The 23,288-nt window shown below is 42.0% G+C and overlaps 1 protein-coding gene across 3 annotated transcripts in view; it reads right to left on the bottom strand.

Moving 5' to 3' along the window:
- The window catches only part of LOC140714802 (voltage-dependent calcium channel gamma-5 subunit), a 46,524-nt gene extending 35,787 nt beyond the window's left edge, over positions 1 to 10,737 (bottom strand). Inside the window, exon 1 of one of the 3 annotated variants that reach the window (XM_073026396.1) lies at positions 9,978 to 10,737. The gene's annotated coding sequence lies outside the window, so the exon portion shown is untranslated. Of the gene's footprint in view, positions 1 to 9,756; positions 9,849 to 9,977 lie in introns of those variants that run through there. The other 2 variants (XM_073026397.1, XM_073026395.1) reach the window with 2 other exon arrangements.
- Between the last annotated feature and the right edge of the window lie 12,551 nt (positions 10,738 to 23,288).

Consider the following 23,288-nt stretch of genomic DNA (forward strand, 5'->3'; position numbering starts at 1 on the left):
ACCCCTGCGTACTCAAAAAGGTCACAAATGCATTTTGAAAAAGGGTGCACAGAGGAATAACAAAGATAATTGATTTTGACATGATGGCTTCTGACTGCTTGGAGCACTAAACTCTTAGAGAAAAATTATTAAGATACAGTAATTTATTTAGAGGAGCCATTATTCGGTCTCTGAAGGTCATGTTTAATTGCACTGCATTAGTACTGAATTAGTCTTTTCAATGAATTAAAGAAAACACCAGGCAAATAGAAAAGCAATAAATTATCTACTCTGCATTTTATGACACCTCCACAAACCCACATATGAACCTCCTCAAAGGCTGTGAGCAGATCAATGATAACCCTGTAAATACAAGGCAAAGGTTGTTTCAGGAAAGTGGGCTGCCCAGGTATAACTGAAACACAGGGCCCAAACACCCTAACACACCCACCACCCACCACCCCTGCTCCACCTAACCTCCTGATTAACGTGTACAGCCTCTGGAAAATAAAACTGAAGACCTCAGATCAAGGCAGCAGTACAATCAGGGACTGCTGTGTACTTTGCTTCACAGAGACGTAGCTCACTTCCAGCATTCCAGGCACAGCACTCTAGCCCAAGGGCTTCACCACCCACCATGAGGCAGATTCAGATAAAGGCAGAGGCTGCGACGACAACTTCATGCTTAACTCATCGTGGCGCATGCATGTGATGATCCTCGTCACGCTCCCTGACCTGAAACATTTGGCAGTAGGTGCTGTCTCTTCTAACTGCCGAGGGAGTTTTCCACTATCATCCGGGTTGCAGTCTACCTTCCACCACTGGCCAATATCAGGCTGACAGGGAAGAACTGACCACCGTGATCAACAATCACAAGACAACACACCCTGATGATTTTCTGATCATTGTGAGGGACTTCAACCAGACCAACGTTAAGAAGTCCCTGACTAATTACCATCAAAATATCACCTGTGGAATCAGAGGAGCCAACACATTTTACCGGTGTTGCACCACCATCAGGAATGCTTACTGTTTCATACCAGCCCTGCACTATTAACCCCGGCATACAGGCAGACACTGAGGTCAACAGCACCAGCGATGAAGACCATGAAGGTATGGTCAAGGGAGGCAGATGAACATTCATAGTACTGCTTTGAAACAGTGGACTGGACCATATTCAAGAATACATCCCCGGATCTGAATGAAAATGCCATTACCATCATCGACTTCATCAAGACCTGTGCAGATCAGTGTGCACCTTTGAGAACATACTGTGTCTGTCTAAACCAAAAGTCTTGAAAGAACCAGGAGGTTCACATTTTGCTGAGGGCTAGATCTGTGCTATTCAAGACTGGTGATCTAAAACTCCACAAGTAGTCCAGGTATCACCCATAGAACGCCACTGTGAGAGTGAAAAGGCAAATCCATGAGAAGTTAGAGACACAATCAGATGCACGACAGCTGTGGGAGGGTTTACATACCATTATGTCCTACAAGGCGAAACCTAACAGCAGAAATGGCAGTGATGATTCACTTCCTGATGAGCTCAATGCCTTTACTGCACATATTGATGGGGAGAATAACACTACACCTGCACGAATCCCCACAGCACTGGGTGGCCCTGTGACCTCTGTCTCAGAGCCCATTGTCAGAACACCCTTTAAACACCGTGATGGTGTACCTGGAGTGTTCAAGGACATCCTCAACCTCTCACCACTGCAGTCAGAACAGGAGTCGGTGACCCCTGTTTCCATCCAAGGGGTCAGTGTGGACATAGTGGAGGATTACAAATACCTGGGGATACAAATGGACAATAAACTGGACTGGTCAAAGAACACTGAGGCTGTCTACAAGAAGGGTCAGAGCCGTCTCTATTTCCTGAGGAGACTGAGGTCCTTTAACATCTGCCGGACGATGCTGAGGATGTTCTACGAGTCTGTGGTGGCCAGTGCTATCATGTTTGCTGTTGTGTGCTGGGGCAGCAGGCTGAGGGTAGCAGACACCAACAGAATCAACAAACTCATTTGTAAGGCCAGTGATGTTGTGGGGGTGGAACTGGACTCTCTGACGGTGGTGTCTGAAAAGAGGATGCTGTCCAAGTTGCATGCCATCTTGGACAATGACTCCCATCCACTCCATAATGTACTGGTTAGGCACAGGAGTACATTCAGCCAGAGACACATTCCACCGAGATGCAACACTGAGCGTCATAGGAAGTCATTCCTACCTGTGGCCATCAAACTTTACAACTCCTCCCTCGGAGTGTCAGACACCCTAAGCCAATAGGCTGGTCCTGGACTTATTTCCACTGGGCATGATTAACTTACTATTATTTAATTATTTATGGTTTTATATTGCTATATTTCTTCACTATTCTTGGTTGGTGCGGCTGTAACGAAACCCAATTTCCCTCGGGATCAATAAAGTATGTCTGTCTGTCTGTCTGTCTGTCCCACCTGCTTCATAAGGGTTTCAATCATACTGGAGCGCAAGAAGAGCAGGGTGAACTGCTTCAAGGTCTATCACCCTGTATCACTCTCAGCTACTGTGATGAAGGGTTTTGATAGATAGATAGATAGATAGATAGATACTTTATTCATCCCCATGGGGAAATTCAACATTTTTTCCAATGTCCCATACACTTATTGTAGCAAAACTAATTACATACAATACTTAACTCAGTAAAAATATGATATGCATCTAAAATCACCCTCTCAAAAAGCATTAATAATAGCTTTTAAAAAGTTCTTAAGTAGTTTACTTAAATACATTGAGTCCTAACCCCGGCACTTTAACATATGTTACTCCTGGCGGTTGAATTGTAAAGCCGAATGGCATTGGGCAGTATTGATCTCTTCATCCTGTCTGAGGAGCATTGCATCGATAGCAACCTGTCGCTGAAGCTGCTTCTCTGTCTCTGGATGGTGCTATGTAGAGGATGTTCAGGGTTTTCCATAATTGACCGTAGCCTACTCAGCGCCCTTCGCTCTGCTACCGATTTTAAACTCTCCAGTACTTTGCCCACGACAGAGCCCGCCTTCCTTACCAGCTTGATTTAACTCCTGCCCGAGCAAGGACCTGGACCTGCTGTAATTTGCCTCCTGCCACAACAGATCTACAGTGGTTGCAATCTCACTAGCTCTCTATTCAAGGTTTTAAATCTCAGAGAGTATGTATCCAGTACACAGCCTGAAATTCGTCCTCTTCAAAGAAATCCACAAAACAAAGAAACCCCGTAGAACAATAGAAACATCAAGGCCCGAAGCCCTGCCCTGCCCTCTCCCTTTGCACAAGCAGCAGCAATAGCATTTAGGGCCCTCCTCCCATCAGCTCTGGAGCCACATGAAATACAGCAGCTTGCTGTTTATTGATTACAGCTCAGCATTCAACACTATTATCCCCTCAATATGAATAAACAAGTTTCAAAACCTGGGCCGTTGTACCTCCCTCTGCAACTGGATCCTTAACTTCCTCATTTGGAGACCACAGCCAATGTGGATCAGCAATAACATCTGTTTCTTGCTGACAAACTAAAATGCTGGAGGAACTCAACAGCATCTATGGAAAAAAGTACAGTCGACGTTTTGGACCAAAACCCTTTGGCAGGACTTCTGTGTGTGTTGCTTGGATTTCCAACATCTGCAGATTTTCTTATTTGTTCCTTGCTGACAATCAGCACTGGCACACCTCAAGGCAGCATGCTTAACCCAGTGCTCTATTCTCTCTACAATCATGACTGTGTGGCTAATTACAGTTCAAACACCATCTATAAATTTGCCAATGGCACCACTGTTGCTGGCATAATCTTAGATGGCAACAAGGAGGCATACAAGAGTGAAATAGATTGCCTAGTTGAGTGGTGTGGCAGCGGTCCGTCCTGGGGTTAGAGGGCTGCATAAGGACATAGGGAAGGAGTGTGAAACAGGATTTATTTTGCTGTTGTTGCTTCTTGTCTTCTGTGTCATTCTGCCAAGCGTTGTGGGCATGTTATGTTGGTGTTGGGTTGTGTGGCAACACTTGCGGGCTGCCCCTGGCACATCCTGGTTGTGTTGGTTGTTAATGGAAATATCACATTTCATTGTACATTTTGATGTACATGTGATAATTAACTCAATCAATATAGATTTCAAATCTGTAAAGCATTTCTAAGCACCTGACAATTAAGGTAAATTGTGTCTTACTAACTTGATACAGTTATTTAATGATGTAACGTGGAGGGTCGATAAGGGAATTGCAGCTGATGTAATGGACTTCCAATTGGAAATGATACGGTCCCACATAATAGGTTTCTCAGCAAGATAGAAAGCCAGGGAACAAAAATGGTCTGTCACAGCATGAACAGAAATTTGGCTAAATAACAGGAAACAATGAGTAGTAGTGAATGTTTTATTCTACTTTGGTTCAAAAATTCTACCACTTTCTCAAGAATAGGCTTGTCTTGATCAGGGCATGTTCTGTCATAAATGGAGAATGGAGAAGAGCAGAACAATAGAGAGAATAAAACAATGGACACCAATTACTTTATCCACTAACTGTGGAATGGAAGTGCTTGTTTTGGCATTAGGAATCCACCAGCATGAGAAGAAAATGGTCGAATGGGAACATTTCTTTCCAGCGATTATTAAATCCTAGACAATTTGGTCAAGTGGCCAAATATTGAAATTTGACGATGGTACAAAACTGCTAGGATTGTCCATAGGATGAGAATGTAAAGAGAGTTTAGTGCAGGGGCTCTTGACCAGGTGTCCATGGATAGATTCCTGGGGGTCTGTGAACTCGGATGGGAAAAAAATTTACATCTTTATTTTCACTAACTTCTAACTGAAATTTAGCATTTCCTTCAATTATGAATGTAGGCAACAAACCACAGCAGTACTAGCCATACTGTGACTTTGTCACCAATAGAAATCACAGCTTTAAAAAAAAATTATATTTAAATATCATATAAATATGTCCAGAGGAGTCCATAGGCTTCACTGGACTACCAAAGAGGTACAAAGCTTAAAAAAAGTTAAGATCCCCTGCTTTAGAAGATGGGTAGAATCATGACAGATACAAGATTTTATAATATAAAGTTGTTCAGCCTGGTGCCCAATACAGAAAAACAAATTGTTTTTCAAATGGTGAAAGATTGGGTGATGCTTATGTTAGAAGGGAACTAGATATCTTTGTCACTAGTCACTAAAAGGCAACGTGCAGGTTGCAAATAGCATGTCAGCCATACTTCAATTATATAGGACCATACTAGTGTATAGGTTGTCTTTTTACACATAAAATATGCTTGAATACAATGTGGCCATTTTGGATGTAGATGAGGAGGGATTTCTTCATGCAGAATGTGATACATCTTTTGGAATTGTTTGCAGTCAAGAACTGTGAAGGCTCTGTCAATGAGTTGAAAACTGAGATTGATAAACTTCTACATTCAGGGAATATGGGATAATGCAGGAAGATGTGTGGAGGGAGAAGAGAACAGAGGTCAGGAGGGAAATTTTTTTGGTGAACCTGTGGAATTCATCGCCCTGGACAGCTGTGGAGGCCAAGTCATTGGGTATATTTAAGGGTGTCAAATGTGATGGTGAGAAGGCATGAGAATGGGGTTGAGAGTGAAAATAAATCATCCACGATCGAATAGCAGAGCAGGTTCAATGGGCCAAATGTCCTAAATTCTGCTTCCATATCTTATAGCCTAAGAACAGCCAGTATTTTGATAAAACAAGCTCAGAGTCAAATACCCCACACTTGCTTTTGAACTAGTGGAAATTACCATCAAAATGTCACCTGCGGAATCAGAGGAGCAGCACAGAATGGAAAACTCTGTAAAATGGGCTCCAGATGAATGAGGAAATTAAAGTCAATTAACTTGGATCTGGGTCAGGTTTTGGTGGCTAGCTGGCTTAAGGCTGATACTGAAATGCTACATTTCTGTTTCTGATGCTTTCTATAGATGAGATGACATTTGTCACTTATGGCAAAGTGAGACGCTGTCTCACTTTTGTCATCCATTGTCACCATCACATACCCTGAAGGTTAATGCAACAGAAGTTCAGTTCTCTCTCCTTCTCCACTATTATAAAGTTCAACCAGAAAAAGCAGCTTTTATTGTGTCTATATTTCCCACATAAATCACTCTGTGATCCTTCTGATGAGATTACTTATTACATTGACTGGTACGTTGTGGAACTGTAAAGTTCAAGATGGTCCAATATCCTATCTATACTTTAAATTAAGTTAGTTAGCTGAATCTTTTCACAAATGTTCTGTGATGAGTAGCTTCCTTTATAATGAAAGCTAGAAGATGCCAATTCTATGGAGATAATCTTGTCTGATGTACAACTCTAGTAACCAGATTTATGTAACAATAATGATCAAAGACAATAATGTTAAAATAATTAGATATTTATCCACATACTATTACAGATGTTTGAAATTTTAGATTTATTGTAACACCAATATTATAACAAATCTGAACAAAAATTACTATTAACAAAAGTCTCCCTGTTGTGTTTTGTGTTGTTCTTCCGAGCACTGTGAGCAGAATAATGTTCTACATTGGCAACAGCATTACGTTGTGTTGCTTGTTAATACAAACGATGCTTTTCACTGTAAATTTCAATGTACATGTGACAAGCGAGTCTGAATCTGATCCATATCAACTTTTTAAAATAATTCTGTAAATCCCAATATTTCAAGAAAGTTAGACATGCATACTGGCCATTCATTCCCGACCAATTTGTCAACACTTAATGCAAAGTTCTGTTTCGCTGTGGTCTATTCCTAAATCCCCTTATCCTTTGACAGGGTATCTAAACCATATTCTTGATATTTAATTCTGATTAAATCATTAAACAAGGAAATATGTTCCAGTGTTGCAGCCTGTAACATTATCGTTAAATATTCATAAAGTCCTATTGGCTTAATTTGGTGCTCTTATTGCCTTGTGAACACCACTCCTCCACTCCCACAGCTCTGCAACATCATCTAACTTTCTCCCATCCATATTAAACTATTACTTTTTAAAATAGGATATGACACATCGTGGTCAGTAGAACAATTTTTATTCACAATTTTATCACCAGGTGTTACTCATCTGCAAATCTGGAAGCCCTTTCCATCAATCCCAAGGATGTCATGAAATATGTGACGGACTCATGGGAAAAATTCTGAAGTAGGAAATTTTAATATACCAGAAAATAATGGAATGCCAAAACAAAATTAAAGCAATTCATAATGAAACCTTATCTTGATAGCAGCAATGTCTGTTCAAGGCTAAGATAATATAACACAATAAAGATTACTATATGCACTTGGCGGCTATAAGTTTAAGGTGATATTACAGTAGCAATATAGATTACCCCATAAGTATAATACAAAATAGAAGCAAGTCCTTCGGTCCACAGTGCTTGTGTTAACCAAAATGCTAATCTAAATTAATCACAACTGCCTACACAAGATTCATATCCCTCAATTCCCTGCAGGTAAAAATGTGTAAAACTGCTTATTAAATAGCATTACTCTATCTGTTTATGCCTCTTGCCCTGTAGCAGGTTTGAGGTATCTACCACTTCCTGTGTAAAAAAAACTTGCCTCACAAATCTCCTTTAAACTTCTCACCCCTCACCTTAAACCCCTAGCCTCTAGTATCTGACATTTCTACCCTAGGGGAAAAACTCTGACCATCTACCCTATTTACACCTCTCATAATTTTACAGCTTTCTATAAGGTTGCCTGCAGCCTCCCGCACTCAAGTGAAAACAATCCAAGTTTATCCAACCTCTCCTTTTAGCTAATACTCTTCAGTCCAGACTCCGGACAACATCCTAGCAAACCTCTTCTGCATTCTCCAAATCTCCCACATCCTACTTGTAATACGATGACTAGAACTGCTCACATATTCCAAATGTGACATAACTAAAGTTTTATACAATTGCAACATGATCTGTCAGCTTTTACACTTGGTGCCCTAACCAATGAAGCAAGTTTATATCAGCAACCCTAATGAAGGGTCTCAGCCCAAAACATTGACTTACTCATTTCCATGGATGCTGTCTGACCTGCTAAGTTCCTCCAGCATTTTACGTGTGTTGTAATCTGCTTTGTGGGATTTTTGCTAGAATTACATTTGTCACAGCTGCACACAAATTACCTGGGTTAGGACTGAAACATAATGCACCCTCTGGGAGGGCATCACAATGAATAATCTATGAAAGCTGAGTAGGGCCCACAGGCCGAGAACTGCTTTCAATACCAGAGGGACTCTACCTCCAACATGAGGGACTCACTTATTCTCTACAGCTGGGTCTCAGCCTTCCAGACCACACTGCTTACAAAGGGGGAGTTTGTAGCATTTTGCAAACCTCGCTTTTAAAAAAAAGTATTTATATTGGCAAACAATTCACAAATGGTAGCAACATCTTGTCTTCTCTCTCAAGCAATGTGTTTTGTTCTAAAGTGAGAAAATCAAAATGTGAGAAATCCTGTATGGCAGACAACTCCCATCCAGCCTTTACCTTAACCCTTTGTTTCCCTTTCTGGCTTCCGTTTGTTGGAGCCATGGGAAGTTACAGCAGCACAGAAACAGTTGTTTTGGCCCATTGTTCTGGTGCTAGCTCTTTAAAAGTAATCTGGCAACTCTTCCTTTACCACTGCTCTGGAAATTGGTACCTTTCAAGAATTTGTCCGATTTTCTTTCAGATTCAGAATCAAGTTTATTATCACCGGCATGTGTCCAGAATTTTGTTAACTTACAGTAGCAGCGGTACAACGTTTTTATCATAAATTTGATCGATAAATTTTTATCATTTAATCTGCCTTCACCCTCCTGGAGGTGACTACTGACTGATAAAAATTTAATAAATCTCAGTTTCTAATTGGTCGTTTTATATCTTACAGGTACTCTTTCGTGTTTCGGCAAAAGATTTCTTTGCTGTATTCCAGACCGATTACCTCTCTCCACGGCCAGACACCGGCAACAAATCGTCCCCAGAAATGCAGTTTCTTGGTGTCTCAGTAATCCAGTAACGCCGGCAAACGCGTTGGGATTACTGATCAGTTGGTCGGGAGTTGATGGGACGAATGTAGGAGTGGAATCGAATTAGCGGCGCGGTGGTTAGATAGTCGCGACATCTATCGATAATTCGGTTGCGCTTCAGAGGGTTTGGAAAAGTAAAGCGAAGGAGGGCTGGGAATGGGGGTGGGGTGTTAATTTATAGAGGCTTTTAAACACTAATCAGTGCAATCTTTGCATTGCAACGAATAGAAGGCGTACAGACATAAATGCCAACGTTGAACGACCAGAACGCTTCTCCTTTGCCCAGTGGTTCCATTGAAACGTGAGATTAGTTAAATGGGTCGCTCGAAATCTCTCCAGAGAACTAAACATGTGGTTATTCCCAGAGCACTCGATCGCCGATCTGTTGGTGACTGTAATAACCTAAATATTCGCCGCATCACCCTAATCATTTCAACATTCCATACAGGGCTCCTAATATAGTTAATAAAAAGGTTTTCTTTTATAAATTAAGCATACTTTGATTGATTAAATTTAACAATGCACATTTCAGACAATGAATCTGCAAAATTTTGCTGTACCAATTAAAGGATGTAATCGATTTTATCGTATTTGCTGTTGGCAAGGAATCCGCATTTTTGCAGATCTTTTAAATTCGATTTAAGGAAGACGTAATGTAAAACATATGGCAGATTACCGATGAAATGTTGACTGGTTGGGTAGCCGGTGCACTCGGCAAAATTTCCACACCTGAACGGGATACCTACCGCTTGACGAAGGTTGTTGGCCCGATGTTGGACACTGTCTGGTTCGGGTCAGGGCGAATAACTGGGAGTTTACCAGGGAGACCCGGGGAAAGTCACTATTTAACAAAAAAAATCATTAATCCCTCTCATAATAGCCCACTCATTGTAAAAGGGACCCGGTTAATGCCGACAGGAGGAAACACGTGTGTGTGAAAATACACTAAAACAGTACCAAATCTTACCGCACATGTAATCCAGTCTTTACCTTGTTCAAGATCACAAAACGACTTCGCCAATGAAGTTACCGCACGGTCTTGTTCGCCCTCTGAAGCGGCAATTGGGTGTGGGTCAGCGTTTAGCGACTGCTACCCGCAGACAACACGCAGCGGAGAGAAGCCGAGGGTGCGGTTGGGGGGATAAAACAATTTGCTTCAAATGCTAGCCTGCGCTTGGGTTTGGTCGCTTCTCCTCGGGATGCGGGGCAGCAGATGACTGAGGAGTTTGCCTGCTCGAAGCAAAGTGAATGGGAACAAAGTGATTCTGTCGAGCGAGGTGACGGGAGGGAGAAGTGGGATTAAGGAGGAGGAGGGTATCACGCCACCGCCGCACACGTGTTCTGCGATCTGACGATTCCGACACCGGAGAGGACAGATGGAGGAGACAGTAGGACACTTACACACAACTGGGCTCTTGCCAGGAAGAGACCAGAACACAGAATAGGATATGTGCGTGATTTTAACCCAAGGCTGATGCAACGGGAGTCCTGGGAAAATTGGGGGTCTGCGAAAGGATTATGTGGGAGTTTAGCTCGAAAGGAATGTGAATACATAGATAAGTGTTAATGAAGTCTAAATGCACGAGAATCGCGGGATCTATTTTTAACGGCTGAGTAACACATTTCATAAATACCCACAATGACGTGAAAGGTCGTCTGCATCACTGGATGGGAAACCCAGACCCGGGACAAACGCCAAACTCCACTTTCGCCAGCTAATAAACTAGAAGATGCGAACGAGAAGGAATCCCCAAGTAGCAGGATCCGTACTTTAAATGTGAAAAATAAAATCATTTTCTGGTTTTCAATGCTCACGCAGTATATTGATATTGATGATTAAATATAATTGACAATCTGCCAAGAGCTCCGCTCTTCTGTCACCATTTCTCGTTCATTTTCATGTCGACCACCAGCGAATAGTTGAGGGCGCTGGTAAATGTCGGAATCTCCCAACACAGATGTAATTTCGTAGATGAAATATGTTTTTTAATTAACTGCAAGTAATTTATTATTACCATAAACTGTACAATGGCTTGCTTATTTTGATTAAAAAACAAACACTGAACGGATCCAGCTAATAAAATCAACTTGTATTTATTAGCTGAAACCATTTAGATCACAGACATCCCTATAAATTAGTTGGGGAAGAAAACATCAAAGCAGATACACTTTTGATAGAAATTCCTACAAGGGCATCAGTTGAGCTTCTTCTGTGGAACCAACTTCAATTTCTGCTGCCATTGGAAATTATTTCAGAACAAGTTTTAATTGTTGGATGTAAAAATGATTGTCAGTATAACTCCGAAGAAGTGTATCATTAAGGTGTGTGAACGTCTGCTAATGAGTAACATCAAATCTCTTCAACGCAGACATCTTGCATTCAAATTATTAATTATCAAACACCGGAATTCCCTCCCTCAAACCCTTTTTCTTTCTTTAAATCATCCCTTAAAACCTGGCTTTTTGACAAAGCTTTTTGCTGATTTGATTTAATATCTACCTGCAAGAACAATAAGCAAAAGCAGGTGTTGGAAATTGGGAACGAAGGCCGCCAAATAAAGAGATGTTTACATAAAACTGAGGTGCCTAGGAATTGATCCCGTAAGAGCATGATAAATCCATGGAATTATGCCCCCATGGACAGTACAAGCAAGATCATTTGTAAGCCAACCAAATGCAATAAACACTGGAAAAATTGAGGAATGGTGAGATGTAGAGAAAAAGCACAGATGGGGATTTGAGGCCAGCATAGACCAGCCATGATCATACTGAATGGGGTGGGGCAGGTTTGACAGGCTGAGTGGTCTACTCCTGCTCCTATTTTCTTGTCTTCTTGAAATCTTACCAGTACTCTTCATAGATTGTCTACCTGTTGTCAGTTCATCCTGTCTGAGGAGCATTGCATCGATAGTAACCTGTCACTGAAACTGCTTCTCTGTCTCTGGATGGTGCTATGTAGAGGATGTTCAGAGTTATCCATAATTGACCGTAGCCTACTCAGCGCCCTTCGCTCAGCTACCGATGTTAAACTCTCCAGTACTTTGCCCACGACAGAGCCCGCCTTCCTTACCAGCTTATTAAGACGTGAGGCGTCCCTCTTCTTAATGCTTCCTCCCCAACACGCCACCACAAAGAAGAGGGCACTCTCCACAACTGACCTATAGAACATCTTCAGCATCTCACTACAGACATTGAATGACGCCAACCTTCTTAGGAAGTACATTCGACTCTGTGCCTTCCTGCACAAGGCATCTGTGTTGGCAGTCCAGTCAAGTTTCTCGTCTAACTGTACTCCCAGATACTTGTAGGTCTTAACCTGCTCCACACATTCTCCATTAATGATCACTGGCTCCATATGAGGCCTAGATCTCCTAAAGTCCACCACCATCTCCTTGGTCTTGGTGATATTGAGACGCAGGTAGTTTGAGTTGCACCATATCATTATTAATGCTTTTTGAGATGGTGATTTAGATGCATATCATATTTTTTTTACTGAGTTAAGTATTGTATGTAATTAGTTTTGCTACAACAAGTGTATGGGACATTGGAAAAAAGTTGTATTTCCCCATGGGGATGAATAAAGTATCTATCTATCTATCTATCTATCTATCTATCTAACCAAGACTTGCGATATGAACCAGATGCTCATATGATCATCTGCCTCCTGGTCCCATGGATTCACGTGACTCTGATTGGGCAGCTATGCAGGTATTACACCTTGCCCTAGGGTGACCTGCAGGCTAGCAGAGGGAAGGAGTGCCTTACACCTCCTTTGGTAGAGAAGTATCTCCACCCTGCCACCCACAAATAGCCTTTTTTCCCCAGGATATAAATGTCTATTAATAGAGGACATAGCTTTAAGGTGAGAAAAGGGAAGTTTAATGGAGACCTGCAGGGCAAGTTTTTTTTTAACAGGAAGTGCTGCATCCCTGGATGATGTTACCAGGAGAAGTAATGGATGCAGATAACAATGGAGGTATTTAGGAGCCATTAGACAGGAACATGAACATGTCGGGACTGGAGAGAAATGGACCATGTACAGGGAGATGGGATTAGTGAGTTGAATTGCCTGTTCCTATACTATAATGTTCTATGTTCTTGTTCACATATGAGGGCAGATGACAAAAATGTTGTTTAGTGATTTTAAAGGAGAAAACAATTGTAGAGAGGTTTGAGGGGAGAATACCTGTGCCTGGGGCCTTGGTAGTTGAAGGCAATGGTAGAATAAATAAGTTTGGGATGATGGCAAAGACAAAATACTAAATAGTTATAAAATGAAAGTTTAATAAAATAAATAAATCAGCATACAGAAATAAAGTAAAGCAGCAGAGCAATTTAGACAATAACATGTTTGAATGTGACTCCAGTAAATTATTTATCAATAAAATCTACAGGGTGCAAAACGCTCAATTAATTCAAATTGGGAGGGTATTCACCATTTCTGAGGCATAGCTCAGGAGTGGCTTGTAAGGTATAAATGAAATATAGGGAAGGTACAAGGCTAGTATACTCAAATAAGATGAAGAACCAATATGGTTATATACTTTAATCAATTTCAGAATAGATAACAGTATTGAGTAATGAGACGTAACAGCCAAATGGTCCAGGCATATATAGAGTATTTAGTAGTGACGGAGTTTAATACGATGCTGTTCATGGGGAAATTTGAAACAGCTTTAATTTTCAGCTCAGAATTAATATGAACATAGAATATAGAACATTACAGCACAGTACAGGCTCTTCTGCCCACAATCTTATCACCTACTCTAAGATCAATCAAACTCTTCCCTCCTACATAGACATCCTTTTCCTATGTCCATGTGCCTATCTAAGAGTTTCTTAAATGCCTCTAATACTGTATATCTGACTCTACCACTACATTTGGCAGGGTATTCCATGCACTCACCATTTTCTGTCAAAAATTTACCTCTAACATTCCTCCAAATACCTTAAAATGATTTCTCCCGAGGAAAATGTTTTTGGCGTCCACTCAATCTATGCCTCAAATCATCTTGTAAACCTCTATCAAGTCACCTCTCATCCTCTGAATACATGGTACTAGTTTTCAAACATAGAGACCAATGGATCTGGTGACCTAGGAACAGAATATGTGAAAATGAAGGTAATAGCTTCCATCTGGTAAATATTTAATTGTGAGATGTATTCAATAAACACATTTAAAAATATATCCTAGGTACTTAAAGTCCAGAGAGAATTTACTATTGATATTTCAAGACGTATTGGTTGTGACTCATCTTCCAATTTAAATTTCACACACTGTGATCAAAGTAGAAATGATGACAAATAATCTTCAAAGTGAAAGTCTCAGCTCAAAGGGTCAGAGAAGGTGATGTAACATCACATTGGGCACCACGGTAGTGTAGCGGTTACTGCAATGCTATTGCACCACGGGTCATTGGTGTTCAGAGTACAGTTCTGGTGCCGTCTATAAGGAGTCTCTTTATGTCCTCCTTATGGAATGTGTGGTTTCTCCCAGGTGCTCCGGTTTCCTTCCACAGTCCAAAGAAATACCGTGTAGGATAATTGCTCATTGTAAATTGTCCCTTGATTAGGTTAGGATTAATTGGGGTTGCTGGGGCAGCATAGCTCAAAGAGCTGTAAAGGTGTAGTTCACACTGTATGTTTCAATCAATCAATAAATAATTTAAAAAAAACCATTTCAAGTGGTTTAGAGGGAAAAAATTCTAGAGTGATTGCAGAACCATAAGGTTGTTATTGTAGGCGATTTTAGCTTTCCACATATTGACTGGGACCACAACACTGTAAAAGGACTTGAGGGGATAGAGTTTATCAAATGTGTTCAGGAAAGTTTCCTTAATCAGTACATAGAAGTCCCGAGGAGAGAGTGTGCTATACTTGATCTGCTATTAAGGAATGAGACAAAGCAGTTGACAAAAATTAGTGTAGGGGAACACTTTGCAACTAGTGATCAAAATGCTATTAGTTTCAAAGTAAATTTACAAGAAGATAGTCTATGGGTTGAGATTCTAAATTGGAGAAAGGCCAATTTTGATGGTATCAGAAAGGATCTGGCAAGTGTGGCTGGGAGAGGCTGTTTACTGGCAAAGGTGTACTTGGTAAGTGGGAGGCCTTCAAAGATGAAATCTTGAGAGTACAAAGCTTGTATGCACCTGTCAGAATAAAAGTTAACAATAAACTGGTGTAGGGAACCTTGGTTTTTAAGAGATATTGAGGCCCTGGTTAAGAAGAAAAGGAGGTGCATTACAGGTATAGGTAGGTAGGAACAATGGGGTGCTTACGGAGCATAAGAAATACAAGTTAATATTTAAGGAAGAAATCAGGAGGGATAAAAGAAGGCATGAGTAAAAACACAAAATGCTGGCAGAACTCAGCAGGCCGGACAGCATCTATGGGAGGAGGTAGTGACGACGTTTCGGGCCAAAACCCTTCATCAGGAGTGCATGAGGTGCGAGAAGGCATGAGCTTGCCTTAGCGGACAAAGAAGGTAAAGAACAACATGGGGCAAAATTGGTCTTCTGGGAGATCAGATTGGTAATTCATGCAGGGAGCCAGAAGAGATGGGGGAGATCTTAAATGCATTTTTGCATCTCTATTTACTCAGGAGATGGACAGGGTCTATAGAAGTGAGGCAAAACAGCATTAAACTTATGAACTCTATACAGATTACAGAAGACAAGGTGTTTGCTGCTTTGAGGCAAATCAGGGTGGAGAAATCCCCAGAACCTGACAATCCCCGGACCCTACGGGAGGCAAGTGTAGAAATTACCGGGACCTTGGCAGAGATATTTAAATCATCCTTAGTGACAGGTGAGGTACCGGAGAATTGGAGGATAGCCAATGTTGTTCTGCTGTTTAAGAAGGGCTCTAAGAATAAACCAGGAAATTATAGGCCAGTGAGCTTGACATCAGTAGTGTGAAAGTTATTGGAAGATATTCTAAGGGACTAGTTATATGAGATTTGGATAAACATGGACCAATTTAGAATAGTCAGCATGGCTTCATGCATGGTAGGTCCTCTCTAACCATTCTTATAGAGTTTTTTGAGGAAGTTACCTGGGAGTTCATGAAGGCAAGAAAATGGATGTTGTTTACATGGACTTTAGCAAGGCGTTTGACAAGATCCTGCATTGGAGGGTTGGTTATGAAGGTTCAGTCACTGGACATTCAAGATGAGGTAGTAAATTGGATTGGATTACACGTTGGCTTTGTGGGAGAAGCCAGAGAGTGGTAGTAGAGGGTTGCCTCTCTGACTGAAAACTTGTGACTAGTGGAGTGCTGCAGGGATAGGTGCTGGGTCTGTTGTTTGTCATCTACTGTATATCAACACAGGAGTACAGGAGATGGGATGTTATATGAAGTTGTATGAGACATTAATGAGGCTTGATTTGGAGTATTTTGTGCAGTTTGGTCACTGATCCACAAGAAAGATGTAAATAATGTTAAAAGAGTACAGAGAAAATTTACAAAGATGTTGCCATGTCAGGAGGACCTGAGATTGAATAGGTTAGGACTTTATTCCTGGGAACATAGAAGATTGAGGGGAGATTTGATAGAGGTATACAAAATTATGAGGGGTATATATAGGATAAATGCAAGTAGGCATTTTCCACTGAGGTTGAGTGGGGCTACAACTAGAGGTCATAGGTTAAGGGTGAAAGGTGAAAAATTTAAGGGGAACATGAGGGGAAATAGCGTGTAGAACGAGCTGTCAGCACAAGTGGTGCATGCAAGCTTGATTTCAATGTTTATGTTAAGTTTGGATAGGTATATGGATGGTAGGGGTATGGCGGGCTATGGTCCTGGTACAGGTTGATGGGAGTTGGCTGTTTAAATGGTTCAGCATGGAGTAGATAGGCTGAAGGACCTGTTTCTGTGTTGTTCTTTCTATTACTCTATAAATAAAATCATAGCTGTGTCCATATTTTACAGTTCCTGATTTAAAATTGGTCAACTTTTTGTGCTCTGATTTAACCGATACCCTTTTTCTGGTTCTTTGAAAATAGATTGTGTCAACAAAAACATATCAAGGCCACTGATAAAACGTCTATAAATAATTAGCACAAGAACATTATCAGGACAGCATTACACTGCATTGTTTCTCAATATGCTGAGAATTTATTCACAGGTATATAGTAAAACTCTGATAATCTGTCATCTGATTTTTGAAAATACAGGGTCTGGAATCGACCCACAGTAGCCACTTTATTAGGTACAGGAGTGGATTACGGTGTCACCAGCTGCTGTCACTCATCCACTTCAAGGTTCAACCTATTGGGCATTCAGAGATGCTCTTCTGCACACCACCTTTTTAAACATGTGGCTGTTTGAGTTACTGTCACCTTCCTGTCAGCCTGAACCTGTCTGGCCATTCTCCTCTGGCCTCTCACATTAACTAGGTGTTTTCGCCCACAGAACTGCTGCTCTATTTTTCACACCTTTCTCTATAAATTCCAGAGACTTTTGTGTGTGAAAATCCCAGGAGATCAGCAGTGTCTGAGATACTCAAACTATTCCGTCTGGCACCAATCATACCACAGTCAAAGTCACTTAGATCATATTTCTTCCTCATTCTGATGTTTGGTCTGAGCAACAACTGAATCTCTTGACTGTGTCTGCCTGCTTTTATGCATTGAGCTGTTCTCACATGATTAACTGATTTGATATTTGATTCACGAACAGGTGTACATGTGTACCTAATAAAGTGGCCACCGAGTGTAGCTCCACCTCTTTTGAGCCAGGATTCAAAGTGCAAACAGCATGTGTGTACAGAACCAGGGGCCTGAAATGTGGAATGTGGGTTTGGTTTGCAGCTGGAGCCAATGTTGGGGTTCATAGCACCACATGTCACCACACAGGCTGGTTTATTGATGAGGCCGGTTCTGGAATGCCAGTACATTTCTCTCTTCCAGAGGCCAGGATCACTGGAAAATTTATTCTCCTGCTGTGCAATATATTAAAAAAAAAGATGAAAAAGCGCATCTGGCCATTAGTGTACATAACAACCAATAATCTAGGAAATCTGGCGGTTTAGTACCCATGACTGTATCGCCACCCACAGCTCCAATCTGCTTATTAAATCTGCCAACGACACTACATTGATTGGCCTTATCTCAAACAATAACGAGGTGGCCTACAGGGAAGAAGTCATCTCTCTGGCACAGTGGTGTCAAGAAAACAGCCTCCCCCTCAATGTCACAAAAACAAAGGAGCTGGTTGTGGATTATAGGAAGAATGGAGATGGGCTAACTCCTATTGACATCAATGGATCTGGGGTTGAGAGGGTAAACAGCTTTAAGTTCCTCGGCATCCACGTCACCAAGGACCTCGTGATGTGTACAGAACAGTACCTCTTTCACCTCAGACAGTTGAGTAAGTTTGGTATGGGCCCCGAAATCCTAAGAACTTTCTACAGGGGTACACTTGAGAGCATCCTGACTTGCTGCATCATTGCCTAGTATGGGACCTGTACCTCCCTTAATCACAGGACTCTGCAGAGAGTGGTGCAGACAGTCTAGTGCATCTGTAGTTCAGGACATTTACAATGCGAGGTGTGTAAAAAGGGACCGTAGGATCACTGCGGATCCAAACCATCCCAACCACAATCTATTCCACCTGCTACCATCTGGAAAACGGTCCCGCTGCATAAAAGCCAGGACCAACAGGCTCCAGGACAGCTTCTTCCACCAGGCCATCAGACTGATGAACTCATGCTGATTTGAGTGTACTCTATATTACATCGACTGTTCTATTTATTATAAATTACTATGATTGCACATGGCACATTTAGATGGAGATGTAACATAAGGATTTTTACTCCTCATGTATGTGAAGGATGTAAGAAATAAAGTCAATTCAATAAGTCCTGAGGGTTTTGAATTATCAGATTGTATTGTATTTGTTATTTGTTTGCATTTGAAAATATGTACCCTTCTGAAATGCAATCATTCTCACTACACTGTTGCTTTACCACAGGAAACCTCCCAATGAACTTCATAAAAGAGTAATTGGTCTGCAATTTATCCCACGGATATAACCTATGACTCTATTACACCACAGGTCATAGGTTAGGGGTGAAAGATAGGTGCTATAAAGGTGGTGTGAATGCATAACACTTTGAACCTTGAAGTGAGGGGTATTCTACACAAAGAGGCTGGTGAGAATATGGATGAGCTGCCAACAGAGGTGGTAGACATGGGTTCATTTTCAACATTGAAGAGAAATTTGGATAGGTACATGGATGGGAAGGATATGGAGGGCTGTGATCCAGATGCAGGTCGATGGGATGAATGAGAATAACAGGTTGGTATGAACTAAATGGGCCAAAGGGCCCATTTCTTTGCGGCCATGCTCAAGGATTCTATAACCTGAAGCTTGCGAGGTTTTAAGGAGTGCGTACAAGGAAAAAGACATTTCTCAAGAGGTTTAGGGAGAGTATGTCTTGAAATCTAAACACTTGAATGCATGGCTGCTATTAGAGGGATAAAGGCAAGTCCAAAGTTAGAGGAAAGCAGAGTTCTGGGAGGATTGAAGAGCTGAAAAATGGATGAAACCTTGGAACAACTTAGAAAATTGGTTTATTTTTGTCAAATATACTGGGTACAGTGAAAAATATTGTTTTGCATGCCAGCCATACAGATCAATTCAGTACAACAGTACATTGAGGTAGTACAAGAGAAAATAACAGAATGCAGAATAAATTGTTACAGAGAAAATGCAAAGAGGATAGAGAATAAGGTGTGTTGTAATAACAAGGTAGATTGTGAGGTTAAGAGTCCACCTTATTGTAATTTTGAATCTGTCATTATTATCTGCAATAATTGCATGTCCTGGCTAGTTGTTATGCCTCAAAGTTAATTACAAGGCTGTTATTATTTTTTTGAACCTTACTTTGTGCCTACTTTGCTCTTTTGAGTTTACCCCATTGTTATAAAACTGTTGTCAAAGAGATTCTGCAGACCCTGGAAACGTTGAGCAACAAAATTCTGGAGGAACTCAGAAGATCAGGCAACATCTGGAGAGGGAAATAACAGACGTTTTGGGCCAAGAGTCTTCATTAGAACTGGTAAGAAAGGGAGCAAAAGCTAGATTAAGAAGGTGGGAGAAGGAGTACAAGCCGGCAACTGATGGATGAGATCAGCTGAGGGGCAAGGTAGGTCGGTGGGCTGGCGGGGTAAATTCAGAAGCTGGGAGATGATAGGTGGAAGAGGCAAAGTGCTGAAGAAGAAAAAATCTGATAGGAGCAGACAGTTGACCATGGGGAACAGTAAAGGAGGAGCAGCACCAGAGAGAGGTGATGGGCAGGTGAGAAGAGGCACTTTTTAATCTCACACTTTTCTACAGGATGTGGGGAACGTTTCCTGTTCTCATATAGCCACGGGAACTCCTTTGATCTGCTAACAGCAGAGTCTGCTAATTCAATGACAGCATGCTAAGCCGGTTCACAGGAATATTATCAAATAGCTTTGTGTTCGGCATGGAGCTATGCAAATTAGGTCTCAAAGAGCAGTGGTCCCCAACCACCGGGCCGCGAGGAGACGCTACGAGCCCGTTGCACCTTTCCTGTCACGCCCACTGTTGAACCCACGCGAGGTCATCAGCCGCCTAAACGCAGTGATACCCTCGCGCCCGGGATCACTGGTTGGCCTCGCGCGGCCGGCGGGAAGTGCCGTTGCTACCGGCCTGGAGCGCGGACAGATGGGCGCCGCCTCTAAACCTCTTTCGCACACCGAATGTCCGTGGGGAACCCGGTGCTAAAATATTCGCAGACAACCTAATTCGGGCTCAGGGTTTCGTAAGTAACAGAGCAGCTACCGCGCTGCGAGCTACTGAAACAAACTTTTGTCGGCCGATAGATCCTACAGGGACCCTGTCGCACTCCTCGCTCGGTCGGTCGGTGGGTCGCTCTCTCCGGGCCACGCGCTTACCTTGTCCTCTCACTGGTGTGTTGCAATGATTTTATATGTCCATACGAGGAAAATATGCAATGTGTGTTTAATATCCAAACGTTACTTAAAATGTTATGATGCTATTGACTTATTAGTGAATTATAATTGACTGTGTTAATTATAATATAACTGTGTTCATGCAAGGAAAATATGCGTTGTGTGTTTAATATTAAATTCGTTAGATAAACCCTTTTAGAAACGAAATTGAGTGTATTAGCCATTTATAAGTGACTTATAGTTGACATCACCTATATTCCGGTTGATATTAACACTCACACTGCCCCCTCCTCCCCACCACCTCGGTCCGTCCGCAAGAATATTGTCAATATTAAACCAGTCCGCGGTACAAAAAAAAGGTTGGTGACCCCTGTCAAAGAGCATCTTGAAAGGAACAAAGGAGTTACAGTAGATCGAAGATAGGTAGGAAGGTGGTGGGGGATGGTTAGAAATAGCTGGCAATGCTGGAGTTATTCTGGCTTCTGCCCCCTTTCTTTCCAGCCCTGATGAAGACTCTTGGCCCAAAACATCTGTTATTTTCCTCTCTGGATGTTGCCCAACCTGCTGAATTTCTCCAAGTCATGCTTGGATTAGAGAAGTATAGATACTGTACCTAGTAGATTGTAGGATTAAGGCCATGAAGGAATTTAAAATCAAGGATGGAAATTGTAAAATTTAGGCAGTGGCTAGGGAAAAGACAGGAGGCCTGGAATTATCAGAATTTTAAAAATGAAACAGAGTAAATATTTTCATAAAGAAACATTCCTATGTTCTTTATGGATCTCTCAAAGTAGAACCACAACAAGCATCTTCAAAGCCAGTCTACTTAAAGTTCAAATTTATTGTTATTCAACCGTATACATGTATTCCACTCCATGAAATAACATTCTTCTGGACCAAGGTGCACAACACAGTATATATAATTCACACACAACACAGAAGGTGAGATTACCACAAATAAATAATACCATATATTCCTGAAGATTGACACTTGGCCATCAATAATTCCCATGACCAGCACTGTAGCAATATTAAATAAAGGTTTATTTTAATATGTAAATAGAATGTGGCTATAGTAGGCTCTCCACAGTTGTATACATGCACACCACCAGATGAAATAACATTCATCAAGACCAAACATGAGGAAATCTGCAGATGCTGGAAATTCAAACAACACACATAAAATGCTGGTGGAACACAGCAGGCCAGGCAGCATCTATAGGGAGAAGCACTGTTGATGTTTCGGGCCGAGACCCTTCGTCAGGACTAACTGAAAGGAAAGATAGTAAGATTTGAAAGTAGTGGGGGAGGGGGAAATGCGAAATGATAGGAGAAGACCGGAGGGGGTGGGATGAAGCTAAGAGCTGGAAAGGTGATTGGCAAAAGTGATACAGAGCTGGAGAAGGGAAAGGATCATGGGACAGGAGGCCTCGCAAGAAAGAAAGGGGGGGGGGGGGGAAGCACCAGAGAGAGATGGAGAACAGGCAGAGTGATGGGCAGAGAGAGAGGGAAAAAAAACAAACAACTAAATATGTCAGGGATGGGGTAAGAAGCGGAGGAGGGGCATTAATGGAAGTTAGAGAAGTCAATGTTCATGCCATCAGGTTGGAGGCTACCTAGCCGGTATATAAGGTGTTGTTCCTCCAACCTGAGTTTGGATTCATTTTGACAGTAGAGGAGGCCATGGATAGACATATCAGAATGGGAATGGGACGTGGAATTAAAATGTGTGGCCACTGGGAGATCCTGCTTTCTCTGGCGGACCGAGCGTAGGTGTTCAGTGAGTTGGGTCTCACCAATATATAAAAGGCCACACTGGGAGCACCACAGTATACCACACCAGCCGACTCACAGGTGAAGTGTCGCCTCACCTGGAAGGACTGTCTGGGGCCCTGAATGGTGGTGAGGGAGGAAGTGTAAGGGCAGGTGTAGCACTTGTTCTGCTTACAAGGATAAGTGCCAGGAGGGAGATCGGTGGGAAGGGATGGGGGGGACAAGTGGACAAGGGAGTCGCGTAGGGAGCGATCCCTGCGGAAAGCAGAAGGGGGGAGGGGAAGATGTGCTTGGTAGTGGGATCCCGTTGGAGATGGCAGAAGTTACGGAGAATTATACCTTGGACCTGGAGGCTGGAGGGGTGGTAGGTGAGGACAAGGGGAACCCCATCCCTGATGGGGTGAGGGCAGATGTGCGGGAAATGGGAGATGCGTTTGAGAGCAGAGTTGATGGTGGAAGAAGGGAAGCCCCTTTGTTTAAAAAAGGAAGTAATCTCCTTTGTCCTGGAATGAAAAGTCTCATCCTGAGAGCAGATGCGGTGGAGACGGATGAATTGTGAG

Source organism: Hemitrygon akajei, chromosome 22 (genome assembly GCF_048418815.1).
Source record: "Hemitrygon akajei chromosome 22, sHemAka1.3, whole genome shotgun sequence".
Classification (NCBI taxonomy): domain Eukaryota; kingdom Metazoa; phylum Chordata; class Chondrichthyes; order Myliobatiformes; family Dasyatidae; genus Hemitrygon; species Hemitrygon akajei.